Below are 19,549 nucleotides of genomic sequence, written 5' to 3'. Positions count from 1 at the left end.
GACGCTGTCAAGGTGATTTCTCACTACTCACCATGGCCATCACACACACACACACACACACACACACACACATACACAGCTCTTGTGTGCTCGCCCCTCCCACATTAATACCCACAAATGAAACCGTGACCTGCAGAAGGCAGCCCCGACCCGACGTCCCAGAGCTTCTCAGCGGATCCACCCCCTGAGCACGTGGCTCGGTCTCCGTTCCCCTCCTCTCCCCTCTGAACGCTGAGCAAGGACAAGAGCTCGCACTAGATGAATAAGATCATCGCTGGCCACTGTACAACAACAAAAAAAAGTAGGAGAAAACAAATGCTTGTTTGCTAAAACTTCTTGTCCCTGCACAAACACAATCATTATCATTAACGCTGCACTTTATAGTTCATTGTTACAATATTTACATTTTCTTTGTACATGTTTTTTTTACTTTAAAGGGTGGTTTTTTTTATTCATAAGTGTTATTTAAATGTCTTTAAGCCGGGTGTTTCTGCAAAATTTCATTATGTTCTCATAATGACAATAAAGATACAGAGCAATACAGTCACAAAGATCATCTGTGAATACGATTTTTTGCAATTATTGTTTTTTTTAATTAATTATTTTAGATATATTGTTACCAAAAACACCTTTCAATTGACATAATTCATAGTGAATATTGTCTGGTTGTTTTCCAACTGTATCACACAGAATCTGTTGTAGCAGCAGCTGTAGAAGTGACGGATTGCGAACTGCAGAAAATGAAGCGTCTCAAGGCCAAAGAGACAATAATGGACCTTGTCTGTACAGTCACCAAATGGCTATTGCTTGGTTAGCTGTAAGCTCCATTTTGGGACCTTTGGTTCCCACATTTAATTAAAAACCCATTATCACCTCTCAGCATAGTGAGCAGCACTTCTGCCCATACTACACAGATCTACACTCTTAATTGGTCTTAAATGGCTAAATAGCTTCTCGTGCGATCAGTCTTCCAGTTTCCTAAAAGGCGAAGTTAAGAAAGTTCTTTGAATTCTTGTTAAAAAAAAAACATGTCTGTGAAGTGTGCACTAAACCGTAATCAGCATTACAACAAATGATTGTTAGACATTAGGGTGGATACACACTCCTCAGCAGACCTTGTGGCAGCCCTTGTTGTTTAGGCGGCGCATTAATATTCTAGAGGTGACGCTGCCAAAGCACCTTGAGCAGATGCAGGCTAGCGCACTTTGATGGCCTGAGCCGAGAGGACGCGAGAAAGAATGGCCGACGCAAAAAGAAACAGAAGACTTTGGTAAGAAAAAAAAGAACGAGAGCAAAGCGAAAAGGGGAGGAAAAGATGAGTTCTCCTTCACATCCCAGCGCCACTCTCCTTCGCACTCCTCGACGAGTGCGGCCAGGCCCCAGCTCCCCTGGCAGAAACTAAGTGGCTTGCTGGCATATGGTGTAACCTCCATTTGAGTGCTAAAAGCTGGATATTGTTTTTGTGGAGCAGATGTTGGCGGGCATGGCAAAAGGCACAGCTGACTGGGCTACACAGCTGGGAACGGTGTATGTGACCCACATACAGGGGGAGCAGTAGTCAGCCGAGAGCCACAATCTTAATGGAGAATGGCGAAACATAATATGAAGTTTGTCCCTGTATTGTCTTTACAAGCGTGAAGTCGGAAATGAAGTCTGTTTTAGCTTGTTGCTTTTTTTTTTTTCCCCCCCCTGTTACAATTATTCACTGGGCAGGAACATCGGCAACGTGGCTCGACTGCAGTTTCTCTTTTATCTAATTGTAGCTCCTAATACTAACGTCACACTCGTAATGTGACAGTAGATGATTAAGTGTTGGGAAAGAGCCTCAATCAGACCAAACGTGAAGTAAAATCACGCTTTCTTTTGGAGTTTTATTCAGGCTAATACAGTGGGATGGAAAACAAATCCAGCTTTCTGTGTGTGCCTCCAAAACACACACACAGAAACACCACGTTTTAAACCGGAATTAAACAAGCTCTCACTCCTAGATTTGAGCTAATGAAAACGAAACAAGGACGCTTCAAGAGTGCTGACCGCTTTTCCAAACCCAGAAGTGTCTCGATGCCAAAAGTCGACAAATGAAGATTATGCTGAGATTATAATAAGGATGCCAAAGCCATTATCCAGTCTACTTTGACAAATGTTGTGCCTTTCTGTGAGCAGATGGGACCTGGAGTTTGGGTGGGGAAACAGGCAGAGTATCCTTCACCCAGTTGGCTAGAAAAGACGAGGATAAACGGCAAGCCGGGACACTGTCAAGAATCCCCAATATTGTATATAATTTTATGTCGAGCGCTTAAGCTACTTTTATCAAAATGAATCTGTTAAACAACAGACAAAGCTATTATATTATATTATTATATTATCAATTTAATCAATCCAAATGCGCCATCATTTCTAGTCTGCTCTTCTTTATTCAAATAAAAAACATCTCATAAAATTAGCCTGACCTCAACTATCCTCGGTTTCAGCTTATCCTCAGAACGGGGGAAAACATTTTTGACTTCAGCTACTTAATTATGAGAGCGTTAAGCGCCGTATGTTGTGAGCCAGAGCAAAATAAACTGACCAGAGGATGCAAACGAAGGCTGTTTCCCCTTGTGAGCGGGGATTAGAATGGCCTGTCAGTCAGCAGGGTCATGCAGAGCGGAGGCACTACTTAAAAAGTCATTTAGAGAATTAAGATGCCCCCAGTTACGCGCTAAATAAAACGCCGAATTAATACTGGCACAGCCTCGAGGCATCCACTGTTGTTAACCTGTCTACAGCAAACTGTATTATTTTGAAGTTCTTAATCTGCAAGACGTCGGTGTGTTTAATGCTGATCTCTCGTGTAAGTCTCATTAATTAACAAGAGGTTCCTGACTGCAAACTGATTAAACACGCCCTCGGAGGGAAAGGTAAAATGTGGGTAGCGCTTTCATGTGATCCAGCCTGGAGAGACCAATCGCCTTCTCTGGTTACTTAAGTTTCCGCAGCGTTTATTGGTTTTAAATCTTAGGACAAAAAAACAAACCATAATTTATGAGGTGGATGATTAAGAAGACGGGAAAGTCTGAGGCGAGGGCTGAGGCTTCGGGGGTAGCGTGACTCGGGCGGTAACGCAGAGGGAAGGACGGCCCCAGTGGCATTGCTTTGACAGAAGTTTTGAATACAAATCGTACCTCATAACTGACAGGCCTCGCTGATGGACGCACAGGGCCCCCCGGGTCTGAGGCACATGATCTGATAGGAATATACAGAGCTGCCACCGCCACTAGGAAAGGTGGACACTTTAAAAGATCATCCGACGCACCACTTCAAAGGTACACTAAAATAAAATAATCTATTTCTACACTTCTAAATTAACTATTAATGTGTTTTTTTTTTTTTTTTTTTGAATTTTGAAAGTTTGAAAGGTACTAGCTGATCGTTAAATTTAAAAATGGTTTGCATTTTGTCCTTTTTACTGGGTTATTTTCAACCACAAAGATAATGTTTCTGTTCAGGTTTATATTACGAGTGTCTCAGACGTAAAAGGAGACACTGAACTAGTGTTTGGCGTCATAAGCTAATCAATAGCATGACAACCTCTGTCTTATAGCGCCATAAGAAACAAATGTTTCTCTGTTGTACCTTCTTTTTCTACTGCAAGTAATGCATTGATTATAGATGTTGTGCCTCATATAATATCCCATTAAACATTACACTACATATTGTTATTTAACGTTTAACAGGTATCTTGTTCTTGCTCACTACCTGAGAGTGCTACACGCCGTCTCTAAATGTAATCCAGAAGTTTCTCCGTGGAGTCGGTATGGGCTGATGCACTGTGGCAGCGTGTTGTGCTGAGAGTGACATTCTGATTCCTGAGCTTCTGCATGAGTCAGTCCCACGCTTCCATCTCTTGAGCAGGCCTCAGCCCTCACGCCTCGCATCAGCCTGACTTTGATGGACACATGCTCCCTCTGTGCTTGGCAGGATGGGCTTTTGAGGAAACTCGACAAAAACGGCAACAGTGATTGGGTCGACACATGCCGACACTTCCAGACCGCGTCTCCCCGAGAAAATCACGGGCGCGGACTTACCGGCTCGAACGTTTAGTCCGTCCGGTTCTTCGCGATGAACTCTGGTACGACGTCACTTCACCTTTAACACCTGAGTAAAGAAAGAAAAGAAGAAATAACAATCTGTATTATTTTTGTTTTGTGCATTTATACTTTTTTTAAATAGCTGATCAAATACAGTGATGATTCAGTTATAAACTCCAGACTATGAAGATTAAAAGGCCCGAACATAACTTCAATCAGTTGTTCAGTGAGAATTTAAACGCCTACACATCACTCGCGTTGCTCAAACTCGTTATGCTCTTTATTCAGCATGGTGGCACACTTGACTGAAGCAAGGTCTACCCCTTCGCCGACAGACAAAGGGAGTCCTGCGCTACGTCCGTGTCAGTCTGCTCATCCCATTATATCCACTCTGCTGCTCCCAGTCGTCAGCTATGACGAGCCTTCACCTGAGTTGACAGGTGACTGTCCCGAGGCAGCGCTGCAACCAACAGGGGAGCCTTAACCTGCCAACTATCCGTCAGTCCCCCCAAAACCAGCTCTGTCATGTCATCTCCTCCACGCCAATCACGGTGACACATCAAGTTTGTGTCAGGAAACAGTGTTGGAGATTACAATCTAATACAACGCTGCCCTGAGCAAAATGGGAGGACGAGGCAATTATTACAAGACAGAAATGATAATGTAAATGTTGGAAGGCCACATGCAAATAATTACAAATAGGTTCTTCCTAAAGGTTTAACTTTTGGTGTGATTGCTTGTCTGATACGACTCAGGAGGGTTGAATGATGAGGAGGTGGCAGCGTCTCGAACAAAGTCGAAAAGGGTGTAGGACTATTAAAGAGATTCAGCCCCTCGGTGAGAAAGAGAACATGACGATGGCTCTTAGTCTCAATTTGTAACTTTTGGTAAAATGTTCAACACTCTAGGGCATAATTAAAAAATAAAAAATGGAATATTAGGGTGACACAATTAGTTAACGCTCATGCCCTGATGAGGACAAAAGTGTCCTCTTCCATTTTATTTATTTATTTATTTATTATTTTGATAACTTAGTGGTAGTTATGCGTTTTGCCATCATATTTGGCAAATGTGTGTATTTTTCAGCAAATTTTGATATTTAAAACTCAAATCCCATAATGCTCCACTTCTACACTGTGTAACCTAAATTGTTACATTGTTACCATTAAAGGACAAGAGTGTCCTCTTCAAAAATGCCCTAAAAATAGCACACGTTAATATTTTATTTCTACTTTTTTTTTTTGTTTTACCTAAATCTTTTAATCCACTTCAGTACTAATCATAAATACCAAAAAATACACAGACAAAAATTGAAATATTTTCAATAATCTAAATGTGAAGTGGATTTTTCTTGGGGGGATTATTAGAGTTTTGGACATGTCAATGATTAGTAGCAATGCATGCAAAAAAAAAAAAAAAAATAGGGTGTTTTTTTAGGGGTCCTCAACAGATTTTAAATTTGTCACTTTTCTATAATTACAGTAAACTGAATATTTTTGGCGCTCATTTACATACATACAACTCAAAATCTCCATAGTTTCGACATGTTTTTGTTAGGGGTACAGTGATCTAATAAATAGGCTTCTTATAAACATCTATTGCAATAAATTATATATCACGATATATTGCCATATCAATATTTTTTCCCCCACTCCTAATAAATATTGTTTCCTATAGTGACAAATTCACAGAGAGGCCTCACTGCTCTTACACAGGCGATCTGAGCAAAATATTGCTACGAGCTCATTTAGCACAGCCTGTCCAGCAGCACCAAGACATCAACAAGGTGCTTAGCATAACCGAGCATTTAGCTGCACTCGTTTAGCTAATGAGCTGGTTAAGAGCAAATCAGAGCTCATCAAGTGACACAAACATTACTCTTTGTGAAAGCTAACGTTGCTGAATATCTGTTGAATCAATTTAGATTCAGAAAATTTTATTTGTCCCCGATGGAGGCACAAGTGAGCAGCATGACATGGAAGTACAAGATACTTTTAAGGAACAAAGAAAGAAACAAAAAAAAATCTAACAATACAAAGTATATGCAAAAAGATTATACTACATAAGATTTTTTTTATAAATAAATAAGATAAGGAGAGGAGGATAAATAATAAGACTCAGCAGGACACTAAGTTGTATTGAACGCAGCTTTAGGAAGTACGAGTTAATTTCTCTGTTGTCCTTCGCTTCTGATTAGACTGAGATTCATTTGTTCAATGGTAAAGGTTGAACTGACCTAGCCCAGTAATCGCAGATTTTTGAGTGTTAGGAGCGAGAGGGGGGGGGGAAGCAGTCTGTGCCATATGGCTAACGATCACAATAATAAATCAATTTCAGGCCCCCCGTCATAACTTATCTCAGGAATTATGAATTTTTCCGTTCAGTTGTTTGCGGCTAGCCGTCGTAGCATTCCAGGACCTCATCTGAAAAGTGGCAACGAGGCGAGCAGGCAGAGTTTTAACCAACTGCTGAGATTTTACATGGGACTAATCATGAAGCACTGATTGATTGAAACTCTGTTATCAGTGGACGCCCCCCCCCAATATGTAAATGAGTAACCTTTAGGAGGGCTCCGAGTGGCAGCAGTGGCAGATGGGCAGTAACTGTAATGGGGTAGAGGTTGGCTTGAATAAATATCCCCTAGTCTGCAGCTTACCTATCAGTGCCCAACTAGGCTCTATGACAGAGCCCATGACAAAAGGTTAAGACAACAGGATTCAGTGTCATTGAGAGTAGTTGGTAAAATAGTAAAATGTGTTTTTTTTTATTGTTATTATTTTCTTTTTAAGTGGGCCAAAATTCTAATTTATCCCTTACCCATGACACAGCCCTTTGCCAGTGTTAGGATGAGTGCTGGGATGGATTCAGCACATTAAATTTGCATCACAACCCGTCAGAATAGTCAGCGATCAGGCAAAGTTCAAAAGGCACAAAGAGATGGCACCTCTCCCGTTTCAACTTCATCTCGTCTGAAAACTCAAACGCAGGAGCATTTTTTACTCTCTTCGCCAGCTTCCAAGCCGCACAGTTAACATAGGTCGTCAGATTCCCCCCTTTTGACGACAACAGAAGGTAAGAATGTGACGTCACAGCAAGTGAAGTCACCGTGGTTACGGCCACTGAGCACGGACATTAGCAGCATTAGTTTGAATCGCAGGCTTTAATAGTGTCTAAACTGTAAAATCTTTTTTACAAAAAAGTGAAGATCTATTGTGTGGATCGACTTAGATATGAAAAGCAGTCAGAGATATATTTTTACGGAGATCTCCGACTCCCAAAGAATAGAGAAGTTAATGGGTCGCTGCATTATAAAAAAAAACAAAAAAAACAACAGAAACCTGGTGTCACATTTAGTGCAGGTAATATTAATTTATGCTGTATTTGTTTGATGAAGTTATACCTTAAATTACTCCTTAAGTTACATTCTGGAGGGCTGTTGATGTTGTAGTTTTGGTGTATTGACAGCCGACAGTAACTACTTCAGTTCCAACGATAAAAAAGAATAAAACAATAAACAGAATATTTGTGACCGCTCCTTTTAATGCTACAGTATAGTACAGCTAACGTTACTTCTCAGTAAAGCTCTTAGAATTAGCATCTTTTATTTAGCTACATTTATCATAACTGAAACTAACTGAAACTGAGGCTAATCCACTTTTTTCCTAATCCATACTAGTTCATATGGATCATTGTCAAGTCCAATTGTCCTTAATTTGATCTGATAATCCACATTTTTCCAGGTTTCTCTGTATTTATCGATACATTTCATCATGTTTTTGACACTCAGGGGGCGGGGCCCCGGGCAGCAGTGACATAAATGCACATCCTTTATATTTCTCAAGATGTTGAACTTCGGCTTAAAGTTACACCTCAAACAAAACAGCAACCATTTTAGTCAAGTTGCTAAGGAAATTCTTAGCGATTATTCATTTATATACTTAGTTAAAGGCATAAATGGAGAAAGTACCATCAATAACAAGATATATAGGAGAATATAGAACAAGATGGAGAATAAATAAAAGATCTCTATCCTTGTCTCTATGCAACACACAGACAATGAAAGCTGGGCAGCACGGACCTACTGTGAGGCAGAGGTGGAAACGTCCATTTTCCCCGCAGCCTTAAATTAACATGACAGCTAGTGGCTTCTTGCTACAGCAAAAGTGAGTGATTAGTATTATCGTTTAAATTGTAATTTGGCAGTTAATTAAAGTGACCTTGGTTTCTATTGCTGCATCTGTAAACGGGCGACCAGAGTGCCGTTCCGTCTCTCAGCCGTCTGTGAGGCCGTTGTCACTGGGGCCAGCTACAGGATTAAGTCACCCCGGTGACAAAAGCAAATTAAGCAGCTGTCACCGCATACCTGCAGCTCGGAGCTTAAGATGATCAACTTATGACCGGTCGGGGAGTGGAGCCGTTTCCTACTCTCCCTCCTTCCATTATCATTTTGTAATTTCTGATTAGTTTTAAGGCCTTTTTTTTTTTTTTTCCCCTCCCAGAGCGTCATTAAAAGCGAGATGTTAAGAGCGAAGTGCATGAAATCATCGGCAGCACGTGTTAATGTTTGATGAAATGTCTGTGACAACATCTTTAAAACGCAGCGGAGTGTGTTTAACAATTAGACGTGTAGTTATGAGCGTGGAAAAACCGTTCGCTGCATTCTCTGACTCAGATTAAAGCATGCAACGTAAATAATTTAAGACAAATGCAAATGTTTGGGATTCCTGGTGTATAACGTTGACTGTGACAGAAGTAAAATGACTCAACCTTCACAACTAGAAGGTGATTCTGTAGTCAACACTAAGACTGAAGTAGGTTAAAATACATATTTCATAATGTCATGCAGCAAACAAAAATATAAAAATGCACATTTAAATTATTTACACTTTTCCATGATCCTGAGAGAAATACTGCTATTGATGTTTGATGCTTGTTATAATCCTGTAAACTACCTTTATTGACTTTAAACAACCTATGGCACATGTTGTTCATAATGAAGCTTAGAAATTACATCTTCAGTGTCCTCAGTTGTTGTTATTCATATTCATATTCGTGAGAATATGAGTTGATCTATTTTTTATTAAGTCTAAATGATGGAAAGTAACTTTTTAATGTATCATATATTGTATCATACTTCAATCCAAATATGAGACAGGTAAAGTAATAGGCCATATGATTTGGATGTAGCTGAGGTGTGTTAATCACAAGTGTCCTGGGAAGAACTACCACTAGCTACGGGCACATCTCAAGGTAACTCATAAAAAACAAAAAATCTTTAATGTGCAAATTGGATACCAAATTGCTTACTACACAACCAGTTTCACTAAATGATTGGCAGCTTCTAAAGCTCCTTAGACTGAGGTTTGCTGCATTAATGCTGCGTTTTCTACTCTGAAAGTCGTACAATCCTCACTACCCCCGAGTTTAGTCTCCAAGATGGCCGCCCCGTGTGTAAACAGTAGTTAGAAGCTCCAGTAATATTCCATTTATTGGCACTTCTGATTAGTTTTTGTTGCATTAAATCGGTCGTACAGACAGTATTTTTCCACATATGTATGTTGAAATGCTGTTACAGTGTAATTGTAAAAGTTTTTCATGTGTTATATGGGAACTACAGGTCCATGTTGCGCTAACAACGGCTAAAAATAACAGCCCGGTAAAACCAAAACAGAGCCAAACATCATCGTGGCTAAACTGTGATTAATAGTGTATTTTTTTCTACGTTTAAATTAAACAATTTTTGAATATTTTTATAAATTTCTACCTCATGTGGTTTTGTAAATTCCATCACTGTAAATAATTCTAGTAAAAAAAACTCATGAGTTGGTGCAAGTTATCTGTTCGATTTACAATTTGTGTAGCTTAAATAGCTGAAATTTAGTTCAACATTATAGCAATAATATTTTTAATAATAAAACTTTGCACTTAAAGGATGTAAACATTGAACACACAGAGTTGTATTCGGACAAGGCAAGCATGTCCATGGACACGGCCATCTAGTTTTCTAACTTCTGTAACTGGAACGCCGATAACTCCGCTCTCCGAGGTAAATGAAACACACCGTTAGTCTGTGACCAAAGCGCCGACCTTTTGCAAACAGTTTCCAAAGATAACTTCTCAGATGGTTTGGGGCTTCATGTTAGATGAAAAACCCTCTTGTATTTTTAATGCAGGTTTTACACAACAGCAACAAAAAATACAAAAATAGACATTATTTCAGCGCACTGTAAATGTAGATACGGTAAAAAGGAAAGAAGCCTTTTCAAAAGCTAATACGGTTTTAAAAACCATTCAGCATGCACTACAATCATCCTCATTAGGAACCATTCAGATCATCTCTACGGTAGAAATGCACCATCGGCGTGACCAATTACAACATGAGAAATGATTGGTTACCAGTGTCTTCATTGTGTAAAGCTTCAGACAAATTTCTCCTTTAATTACAGTGACTACGCGCTGAGTGTTTCAGGGACAACCTGACGGTGTCCGTGCCATGAAGAAGAAGAGGTGTTTGTCCTGTCATAGATGACTGATCATATCAGCGGTAACTAACATCAGTGAAAGGGCAGCTCAGGTAACTGAAGTCACAATGACAAGGCTCACAGGGAAATTTGACTAGAACACAGCCACTGTTAATGTTGTTAACAACACCTGTCCTAATATGACAAGTCAAAATGTGTGAAAAAAAAGATCCACCATCCAACAATCGGAGTTACCACAAAGTAAATAACCAAAAAAGAGCTTGTATCATCGTGCAGAACATTCAAAACAGAACACAACCTCTGAATTTCCATAAGAGCAAACTGAACCTACTGTCCTCAGAAGACCTTCACCACAGACAACCAGAAAAATAAAGAAATAAATAAATAAGTCCATTTTTAAATATAATAGAACCGTGCAGCTTCACTGAGGTAGAAACAGGTGGCAGGAGATGTAAAGGGGGGGGTGGGGGGGGGTATCACCACAAGCCCTCATGATAAAACGGGCCCATACAGACTGACAGCAGGTAAATTGTATGTCGGCAAGGTCTGCATTTCAATCCTTGCATATTTTCAGTCGGCACACATGAAAGGGCTCCCTGCACCGCTGCCTGCAAACAGACTGACGCAGCGCTAACTGTTTTTGATTAAAACGTCAATAAGGCTGTGGGCTCCTTTCATCTCTTGGGGCCCCGAGCTGTCTGTCTCCTCAGCCCCCCCCCACCTGCCCCACCAGGCCCCACCAGCCCCCATAAGCAGGGTCCGGCTTTTGACATGGGCGGCCATTTATCTACTCTGAGAATCGTGTCAGGTAATAAGGCCCGTCTCTAGAGAGCATTTAGCCTGATAGGAAAAGCTGATTGGGACAAAAGGCTGCTGAATCTCATTCTGGCTCCTGCGGTGGCAGGTGACTGCCGAGGTAAACACACTTCACCAGGGAAGAGACCGAGTAAAAGATAAACCACGGAAACAACATGAGAGCGTACGTTTCATCGTGGAAGCTGCTCCTAAACTTGTGTTCCAAAGGAAACTAATTTGTCACCATCACTGCAAGAGGATACACTAGTGATAACATCCATTCGTAACACAAATCTATATACAATGACTTGCCACTTTATTAGGTACACCTGTACATTTGCTTGTTAACGGAAACAGCTAATGAGCCAATCACATGGCTGCAGTTCAATGCATTAAGACATATAGAGGTGATCAAGACAACTCTCTGAAGTTCAAACCAAGCATCAGAATGAGGAAGAAAGGGGATTTAAGTGACTTTGAACGTGGTATGGTTGTTGGTGTCAGACGGGCTGGTCTGAGTGTTTCAGAAACTGCTCACACACAACCATCTCTAGGGTTTACAGAGAATGGTTAGAAAAAGAGAAAATATCCAGTGAGCGGCAGTTGTGTGGATGAAAATGTCTTGTTGATGTGAGAGCTCAGAGGAGAATGGGCAGACTGGTTGGAGATGATAGAAAAGCAACAGTAACTCAAATAACCACTGGTTACAACCAAGGAATGTAGAATACCATCTCTGAACGCACAACACGTCCAACCTTGAAGAAGATGGGCTACAGCAGCAGAAGACCACACCAGGGGCCACTCCTGTCAGCTAAGAACAGGAAACTGAGACTACAGTTCACACAGACTCACCAACACCGGACAATAGAAGATTGGAAAAACATTGCCTGGTCTGACGAGTCTCGATTTCAGCTGCAACATTCAGATGTCAGGGTCAGAATCTGGTGTAAACAACATGAAAGCATGGATCCATCCTGCCTCGTATCAACGGTTCAGGCTGGTGGTGGTGGTGTGATGGTGTGGGGGATATTTTCTTGGCACACTTTGGTCTCCTTAGTACAAACTGAGCATGGTTTAAATGCCACAGCCTCCCTGAGTATTGTTGCTGACCATGTCCATCCCTTTATGACCACAGTGGACCATTTTCTGATGGCTACTTACATCAGGATAATGCACCACGTCACAAAGCTCATATCACCTCAAACTGGTTTCTGGAACATGACAATGAGTTCACTGTGCTCCAATGGCCTCCACAGTCACCAGATCTCAATCCAGTAGAGGAACCTTTGGGATGTGGTGGAACGGGAGATTTGCATCATAGATGAGCAGCCAACAAATCTGTAGCAACTCTGTGATGCTATCATGTCAATATGGACCAAAATCTCTGAGGAATGTTTCCAACACCTCGTTGAAAGTGTGACACCAAGAATTAAGGCAGTTCTGAAGGTAAAAGGGGTCGAATCTTTTACTAGCAAGGTGTCCCTAATAAAGTGGCCAGTGAGTGTAAATGCTGCCCCTCACTGATTAAGGTGTTTTAAACTAAATGATTTATAGCACAGAAAACAGTTAGTATTTGCTCACTGAAAACAAAACTGGTGTTCTGAACAACACGGCCTGTAGATTATAACATTTACCCAGAACAGGCACATGAGGATGCCGTCTTGTTTGGCTTTGTTTGTTGAGCCTGAGAGAAACAGAGAGGATAAGGCAGGCTGGTCAGAGCGAGCAGCAGCTGTATCCACAGATGCTCATGTAAAAACATCCTTATTCACATGTTCCCCTCCACTTGTTTGTTTCCTCATAATTTAGCCCTTCAGCATGAGAAAAAAAAAAAAAAAAAACGCTGCTTTGTTTTCATACTAACAAGGCAATTAGCAATCATTACAAATTTCTGCTCTGGGTTGCCCACAGGCAGATACCGATAATGATTGTATCAGTGCATTTAATTTCTTGCTAGCGCCTGCAAGCGCGTGCGAATCTGTACGCTCGTTTTAAAGTAGAGGAAAGACGTACGTAAAGGTTAAAAGCCTGAGCTATCTGTGTGTTCTCCAGCCACCATTCACTGTGCCCCATTTCACCCTATGTATAATAGATGCACACGTCCTGAGCAGAGATGAGCACAGAGCAAGAGCGGGAGGTAGAACAGGGAGGTGGAAATTAGAGCAGACAGGAGGCATCGACACCAAAAGAGCTGTAAGCGCTCGTCCTGACTCCCAAAGGACGATCTGTCACGTCGTGACCGCCGGTAACGTCACCACGAGACCGAGACCAGAGGGAGGGGAGGGTAAACAAACGAAAAAAAAAAAAAGATTATATAGCTAACACCTAAAACAGCCTTGGTTCCACCTGAGGGAGGAACACTCAGTGCCAAATTACCACAAAACCAGCTGGCCTTTCGCTGTGACAATACGGTGCGGACACACTAATAAAAATTCTCCCGCAAACGTACTCATGTGGCAAAAAACCACGAGCAGCCATGAAATAGCCTGAGAAGTGAACATAAACCATGGGAATTAGTGTGGCTTAGTAGGCCGAGACAGCACTCCACAAATTAGTAGTTAATTATTCAGCTTCAAAAATGGACTGTTGTTAACCTCTGTCACTGTCCTTGAACTCACCCTTTACGATGCTTAAATGACTTCACTGTATAGCCAATAATAAAAAATAAAAAAAGATTATTTCCACGATAAAAGATCAACACAGACTTCTCTCTAAATCTGGTTCTGTAAGATGAACTATTAGTAGTTTTAATTAACAAATGTGCACTAAAATAAGTGTTTCGCCTTTTCAGCCTATCACACAACAGATGCACAACCTCCACTTTTCTCTCTGTGGCCTCATTTCATATGCAGGTTCATCTGGCTCAGGCCAGTTTCGCCCCTTTCTGCAGAGCGGCCCGTCAGAGTCCCCCCCGGGCCGGGCCACTCTGTTCCAAGGTCTCCGGGGGCCAATCCCCTACCGTGCTTACCTGCTTCAGTTCATATGAGCATCTATGGGCCGCCATATGTGAAGCTGTAGGAAAGCAGATGCTGCTTTTCCATTTGTGAAATCAAGTTTTTGGAGAGCGGTCAGCATTTTGATGGTCAGAGTTGAAGTCGGCGAGCGAGCGTAAAGGGGAGAGGGCGGTGAGGAGGCAGCGGGCTCGGTTGTTCTGTACTGTGTGCTGGCGCTGCAAGGCCTCGTCATAACTGCGAGGATATGCTGATGTCGCAGAGCAGGGGCATGGCATTGTTTTATGCGTCAACACTTCGATGCATTCATCCGTGAGAGCACAAAGACACACACACACACACACACTCCTGATGTGTATCTGTCTGTAGCTGAGCTGTTCCTTTGTCAGTCATCTGCTGATACTGATAGACAATACGGGGCTGCGTGTCATAAAGAGAAAAGCCTGAATGAAATGACAGACTCGCTCGCCCGTCCCTCCCCTCCATCTCACCCTGTCCCCCTCCACCTCCCCTCCTCCCAAACAGCTCACCCACAGCAGCCTGGGACGCTATGACAAGCCTGACACCTGCCAGTCACGCGTTCTCAGACGGGATGGAGAGGACAGCAGCAGACACGGGTCCACATGTTACAGCAGAGCAGCTCGCTTTGCTGCTCGCCCCCTCAGCAGCTACAGCAGCTACAGCAGCGCTGCTACGCGGTGACACAGTTGACCAATGTTAAACTAATTGTTTTCCATCCATTTCTGTGTAGCAACCGGACAGTTAAATAAAACACTGGTAATTATTTCCGTTCTATCAACACTCTGAGAGCAATAATCCATAAAGAAACACGGTGAATAATGTTTTGATGTGGGTTATATTAATACTACAATTAAAGTTGTGCTGACTTGAAGTTTGAAAGGTTAGATTTCACACAATTATGTGTCAAAGCGCCGAACGACCGGAGCCACCGACTCCCTCCTGGCGACAAATTTCATTAACAAACCTGATGTATACAGCACACGCAGCCACAGTTCAAATGGAGGACATAAATTTCAGCCTGTGGGGTACAGCAGCCACATTACAACTAATCAACTGCTCTGCCTATATACCCTCCTGGAAAAAAATAAAAAAATAAAAAAATATTCTCTTCAGATGGGTGTGGGGTGGTGGCGGTGGTGGGGAGGAGGAGGGGGGATAAAGGAAAATATGATGCTTTATTTCTAATCAGCATAAATTACCCGCATCCATCAGGTGAGGCTCAAATTAAAATCCGCATCTGACAAAGCAATGGGGAATGTGTGAGCTCACTCATGAATCAAAGAGATTTAATCCGATCATACGAGACCCCAAAGCCAAAATCTCCACCAAGGATCAAACCAATTGCCCATCTTCGCATTTTGCCATTAAGTCTCACTTGGTTTGGAGGTTCGACCATGTTGCAATCACGGAGAACACAAATCATCGCGTCATGTCGTCCTAGCAAAGATGATCTTTGCATCAACTGCTTTAATGTGAAAACAAAAAATCTCACATTTTATCATTTAAAGCTACACCACTAAGTCAGACATGCTGCATGTAATTAAAGTTTTCTACAACATAGACACTTGAAATACACGTGTTAGAATGCAACAAACAACATATCTTAGCACTTAAAACACAAATGAGATACGCTAGAATGTATATGTTTAGTCCATTACATTTCACTTTTTATGAACCTTAAGAAATCAGACGAGACTTCGTAAAATTTCCCTTGGTAGTTATTAGTCATTGCTATCAATGATTGAATTTGTTTGGAACACAGCCGGGGAGATTCTGGCAGTGGTTTGTGCAACTATTCTCCAAAACATTTAATCACTTGCCTCCACAGAGAAGAAACACATGGAAAGTACCTACGCCCTTTTGACACCTCCAGCAGTACTTATTCTCCATAAGTCCCAGTTTAACTGGAGTATAATCAAATATTGTATGATTTTGTAGTGTGTAAATTTACTAAAAGGTTCTCTAACTGACCACCCTGCATCATCCACTACAGTTTTCCACAAATCCTTTTCTATGTGCAAATCTTGGCAAATCAAAGTAGGATACCAGTTTATTCTCTATTTTGCTCAAAACCACTCCCTAACTCTTAATACAACTCCTAATTTGTAGATATTATTCTCCGTCTGATAAACCAAAATCATCTTTCAGCTCCTGAACTGATCTTAAAGTCAATGAATCGAGCTTCACTGTCGAGAAACTTCCTTCACAGTTGAAATTAGCAACAACTGCACCTTGCAACATTTACTGCAGCACGTCAGCAGCACTGTAATCAATTACGCTGCTCTGTGGGACAGTGTTGACTGAAACCAAACCAAAACTGTAGCATTTTGTGTGTTTGTTTTGCATTTATCTCGGTGTAAAGTTTACAAGAAGAGAACGAGGTAGTGGGAAGTTGAACCTACCTGGAGTTGTTGGCGTTTGTTCCAGACAACAGGAGCCGGACTTCATCGCGTTGTAATTATTGTTTAGTAAAAGAAAAAAAAAAATAACAAGTTTTCACAACACAAAGAGGCAGAAAGCTACTTGACCCAATTTAAGTTCGAGGCTTTGGGTTGCAGTGACACACCTGAAGGCTAATTGGTAAGCCCCGCCCACCTGCAGCCATTTTAAACCACGGCAAGCGCGTAAACATATACGCGTAAACTACGTAAAGTGGGAATACTTCTTCTTCGTTGCCTTTATTGATGGACTATCGTGCTTTCGCGTAAGTTTATACCACCACCTACTGGTCCGGAGTGTGTAGACCAGAACGCAAAATAAGGAAAAAAGTAGACCAATTTAATCTATTAATATTTACTTTCTTGTCAGCATTGGTTTTCTCGTTTCTATTATTTAATATCTTTTTATTTAACAAGCTTTAGCTTTTGTTTGCTTTTATGATTTTCTGTATTAATTCTAGTTTTAGAAGTTCAGAAAAATCCACTGCAAACTCAACAATTATGAAGAGCTTGTTGCGTTAACAAATTTAACTACTAGAAAGGAAATAAACAGACATTTTTATGCTTTATGCCGCTTTTATTTTGACTATTGTTTGCAAGTATACAGCATACTGACTTTGTTGTTTTGTTTTTCCCTATTAAAATGTTTGTTTCACACTGCAGTTTTACTTTTTAGTAGTTTTGTTAACTATAGTATTTTTGGAACACTCTCAATTAACTGGTGTATAAAATCAGATACAAGATTCTCATTGGAATATTTTTACAACCTGATGTTGCTGTGTGGTATTTCAATTTACCACATTGTATTTACTTACACAAAGATGGTTTTACAACACATTTCTGGTGACAAAGTCAGCGTAAAGCCAGTGTCGGTCTAAGTACATCATTTCAAAAAAGGAACATCATGTTTTGTGAGTTCATAATGCGCATAAGGCACTTGCTTTAAAGACTTAAAGGAGACTCCATACAGTAATCCATCTGCTATATTTATCTGGGATATTATGCTTCAGAGCTTAGTCAAAACCACATAATTCATTTTCAGACAAATCTACGCAGACACATTTGAGAGCAGATTCTAAAAATAATGAAGTAGTCGTCTGCCACACTACAGTTGAACTCAGCTAAAACAGAATAGCTAAAAAATCGTCATGATACAAATTTAGCGCTGTGGTCGCTGGTCTTCCAACTCATAGGTTATATTTATTGGCAAAATAAAACCACTTCAATTTGGGTGGACTTTAAGCACCGCCACTTTAACCTTAAAGTGTGATGTCCAGAGCCCCCATGTCCTTGCAGAACTTCCAGACAGGCACTGGTCACAGATTTAAGACAGGAGGCACTCTATAGACATCACACCTAAAAGCCACTTTAGTGTTTTCAATTCAAGTTATGAAAGTAATTAGTGTAATTGATCTAATTATTACTTAAAGTGCACATATTTAACATTGGTACAAATGTTTAAAAGCGGATGATTAAGCGTACTCTGTAAAACCTCTATAAAACATAGGAGGTAAAGAGAGACTACAATGGAACTTGTCCAATTAATCAAATAAGTGTGGCAATTAACTAAGTGAGTACTTAAGGGCCGCGGAGGAAAAGAGGACAATTGATTTTCACTGAAAGTACTTTAGGCCTCTCGTTTTATTAGAAGTAAAGACGGAAGATGGTTGAGAGGTTGAATCCAGATATACAATCTACAATAAAAGTGCCCGCAGCAGAATTTATAACAATGGGGAAAGTATGGATGCAGAGGAATATTTAAGCCCCAATCAAAAAAAAGCATAGTAAACACGTGAAACATGTGAAAAGATTTCGACTGTTTGTTTTAAACGCGGCTTCTCTTGCAAACGACAATATACTGGGCTCGTTCTGAACCTTGTGGCAGGGGGTTCAAAGACAAGAAACATGTCCAATCAGGGCAGCCTTGGAAGCAGCTCTCCCTGCCTAGATTAGTTTTATTGAGCAGATGGCATTTCAATTTTGAACTTTTGCACTGGTGCAAAAAAAGCTTGGAGAGTCAGGCTGTTTTTCTCACATCACTGACAGAAGCTGCGCATCAGATGAAGGGGATGTGTGAAATAGCATTCCCAAGCATTTTCTGTCTCCATGCTCAGGACACAAACACTCAGATACAGACACGATGCGGAGGACGGTCCATGCTGCTCCATCAGATGTTAAAACAAAAACAGAAATTATCAAAGGCGGCGCAATATCTCCACTCAATGTAAAGCTATTTTATAGTAATGAGGTTGTATTTTACTCACTACGAGGTTTCGTGCCGCTCTGTGTGTGCGCGCGTGTGTGCAAATGTGTAATTAAATAAACAAAGAGTGGCAAATCATGGGGGTCCTGTCACATCAAAAACCAGTACCAGTCGGTTATTTAATGTCCTCCTACCACCATCCGCTGATATTGCCCCACATTAGCAGCATCATGTTCTCAATTTTCCCCCAGTAGCATTGCGAGTCCTGGCAGCCAGCGTGCCCACGCCGGCACGAGTCGAGAGGACAACTGGAGAAAGATCACAGTTCAGGCTCAGTCAGATGGAAAATATGGAAATCAGGCGGTGGACGGACGGACCGCTGTGTGTTCCCCCTGTTTCAGCAAGCTGCCACAGTTTGACTGACAAACTGACTTTTTGAGGGGCCTGTGCCCATTCCAGTCAGAGTTTATTGAAGGTGATTTTGATCTCCTCCATGAGGCCACAGCAGTGGTGCTGCCATCTGTCACCTTGATTGCATGGCGGCCTCTCTGGGGGGAGCGCCATGGCTCCTGATCGTTTACAGATTGTG

General features: G+C 41.3%; 1 long non-coding RNA gene across 2 annotated transcripts in view; it reads right to left on the bottom strand.

The window, feature by feature from the left end:
- LOC124995926 overlaps positions 1 to 16,803 on the bottom strand; it is a 54,999-nt gene extending 38,196 nt beyond the window's left edge. For both annotated transcript variants that reach the window (XR_007110776.1, XR_007110775.1), the window contains exons 1-2: positions 16,722 to 16,803; positions 4,068 to 4,137 (exon numbers count right to left, since the gene is read on the bottom strand). This is a non-coding gene — a long non-coding RNA (uncharacterized LOC124995926). The remainder of the gene's footprint in view (positions 1 to 4,067; positions 4,138 to 16,721) is intronic.
- Between the last annotated feature and the right edge of the window lie 2,746 nt (positions 16,804 to 19,549).

This window comes from Mugil cephalus, chromosome 18 (genome assembly GCF_022458985.1).
Source record: "Mugil cephalus isolate CIBA_MC_2020 chromosome 18, CIBA_Mcephalus_1.1, whole genome shotgun sequence".
Taxonomy (NCBI): domain Eukaryota; kingdom Metazoa; phylum Chordata; class Actinopteri; order Mugiliformes; family Mugilidae; genus Mugil; species Mugil cephalus.
This window is presented reverse-complemented; position numbering and strand designations above follow the sequence as displayed.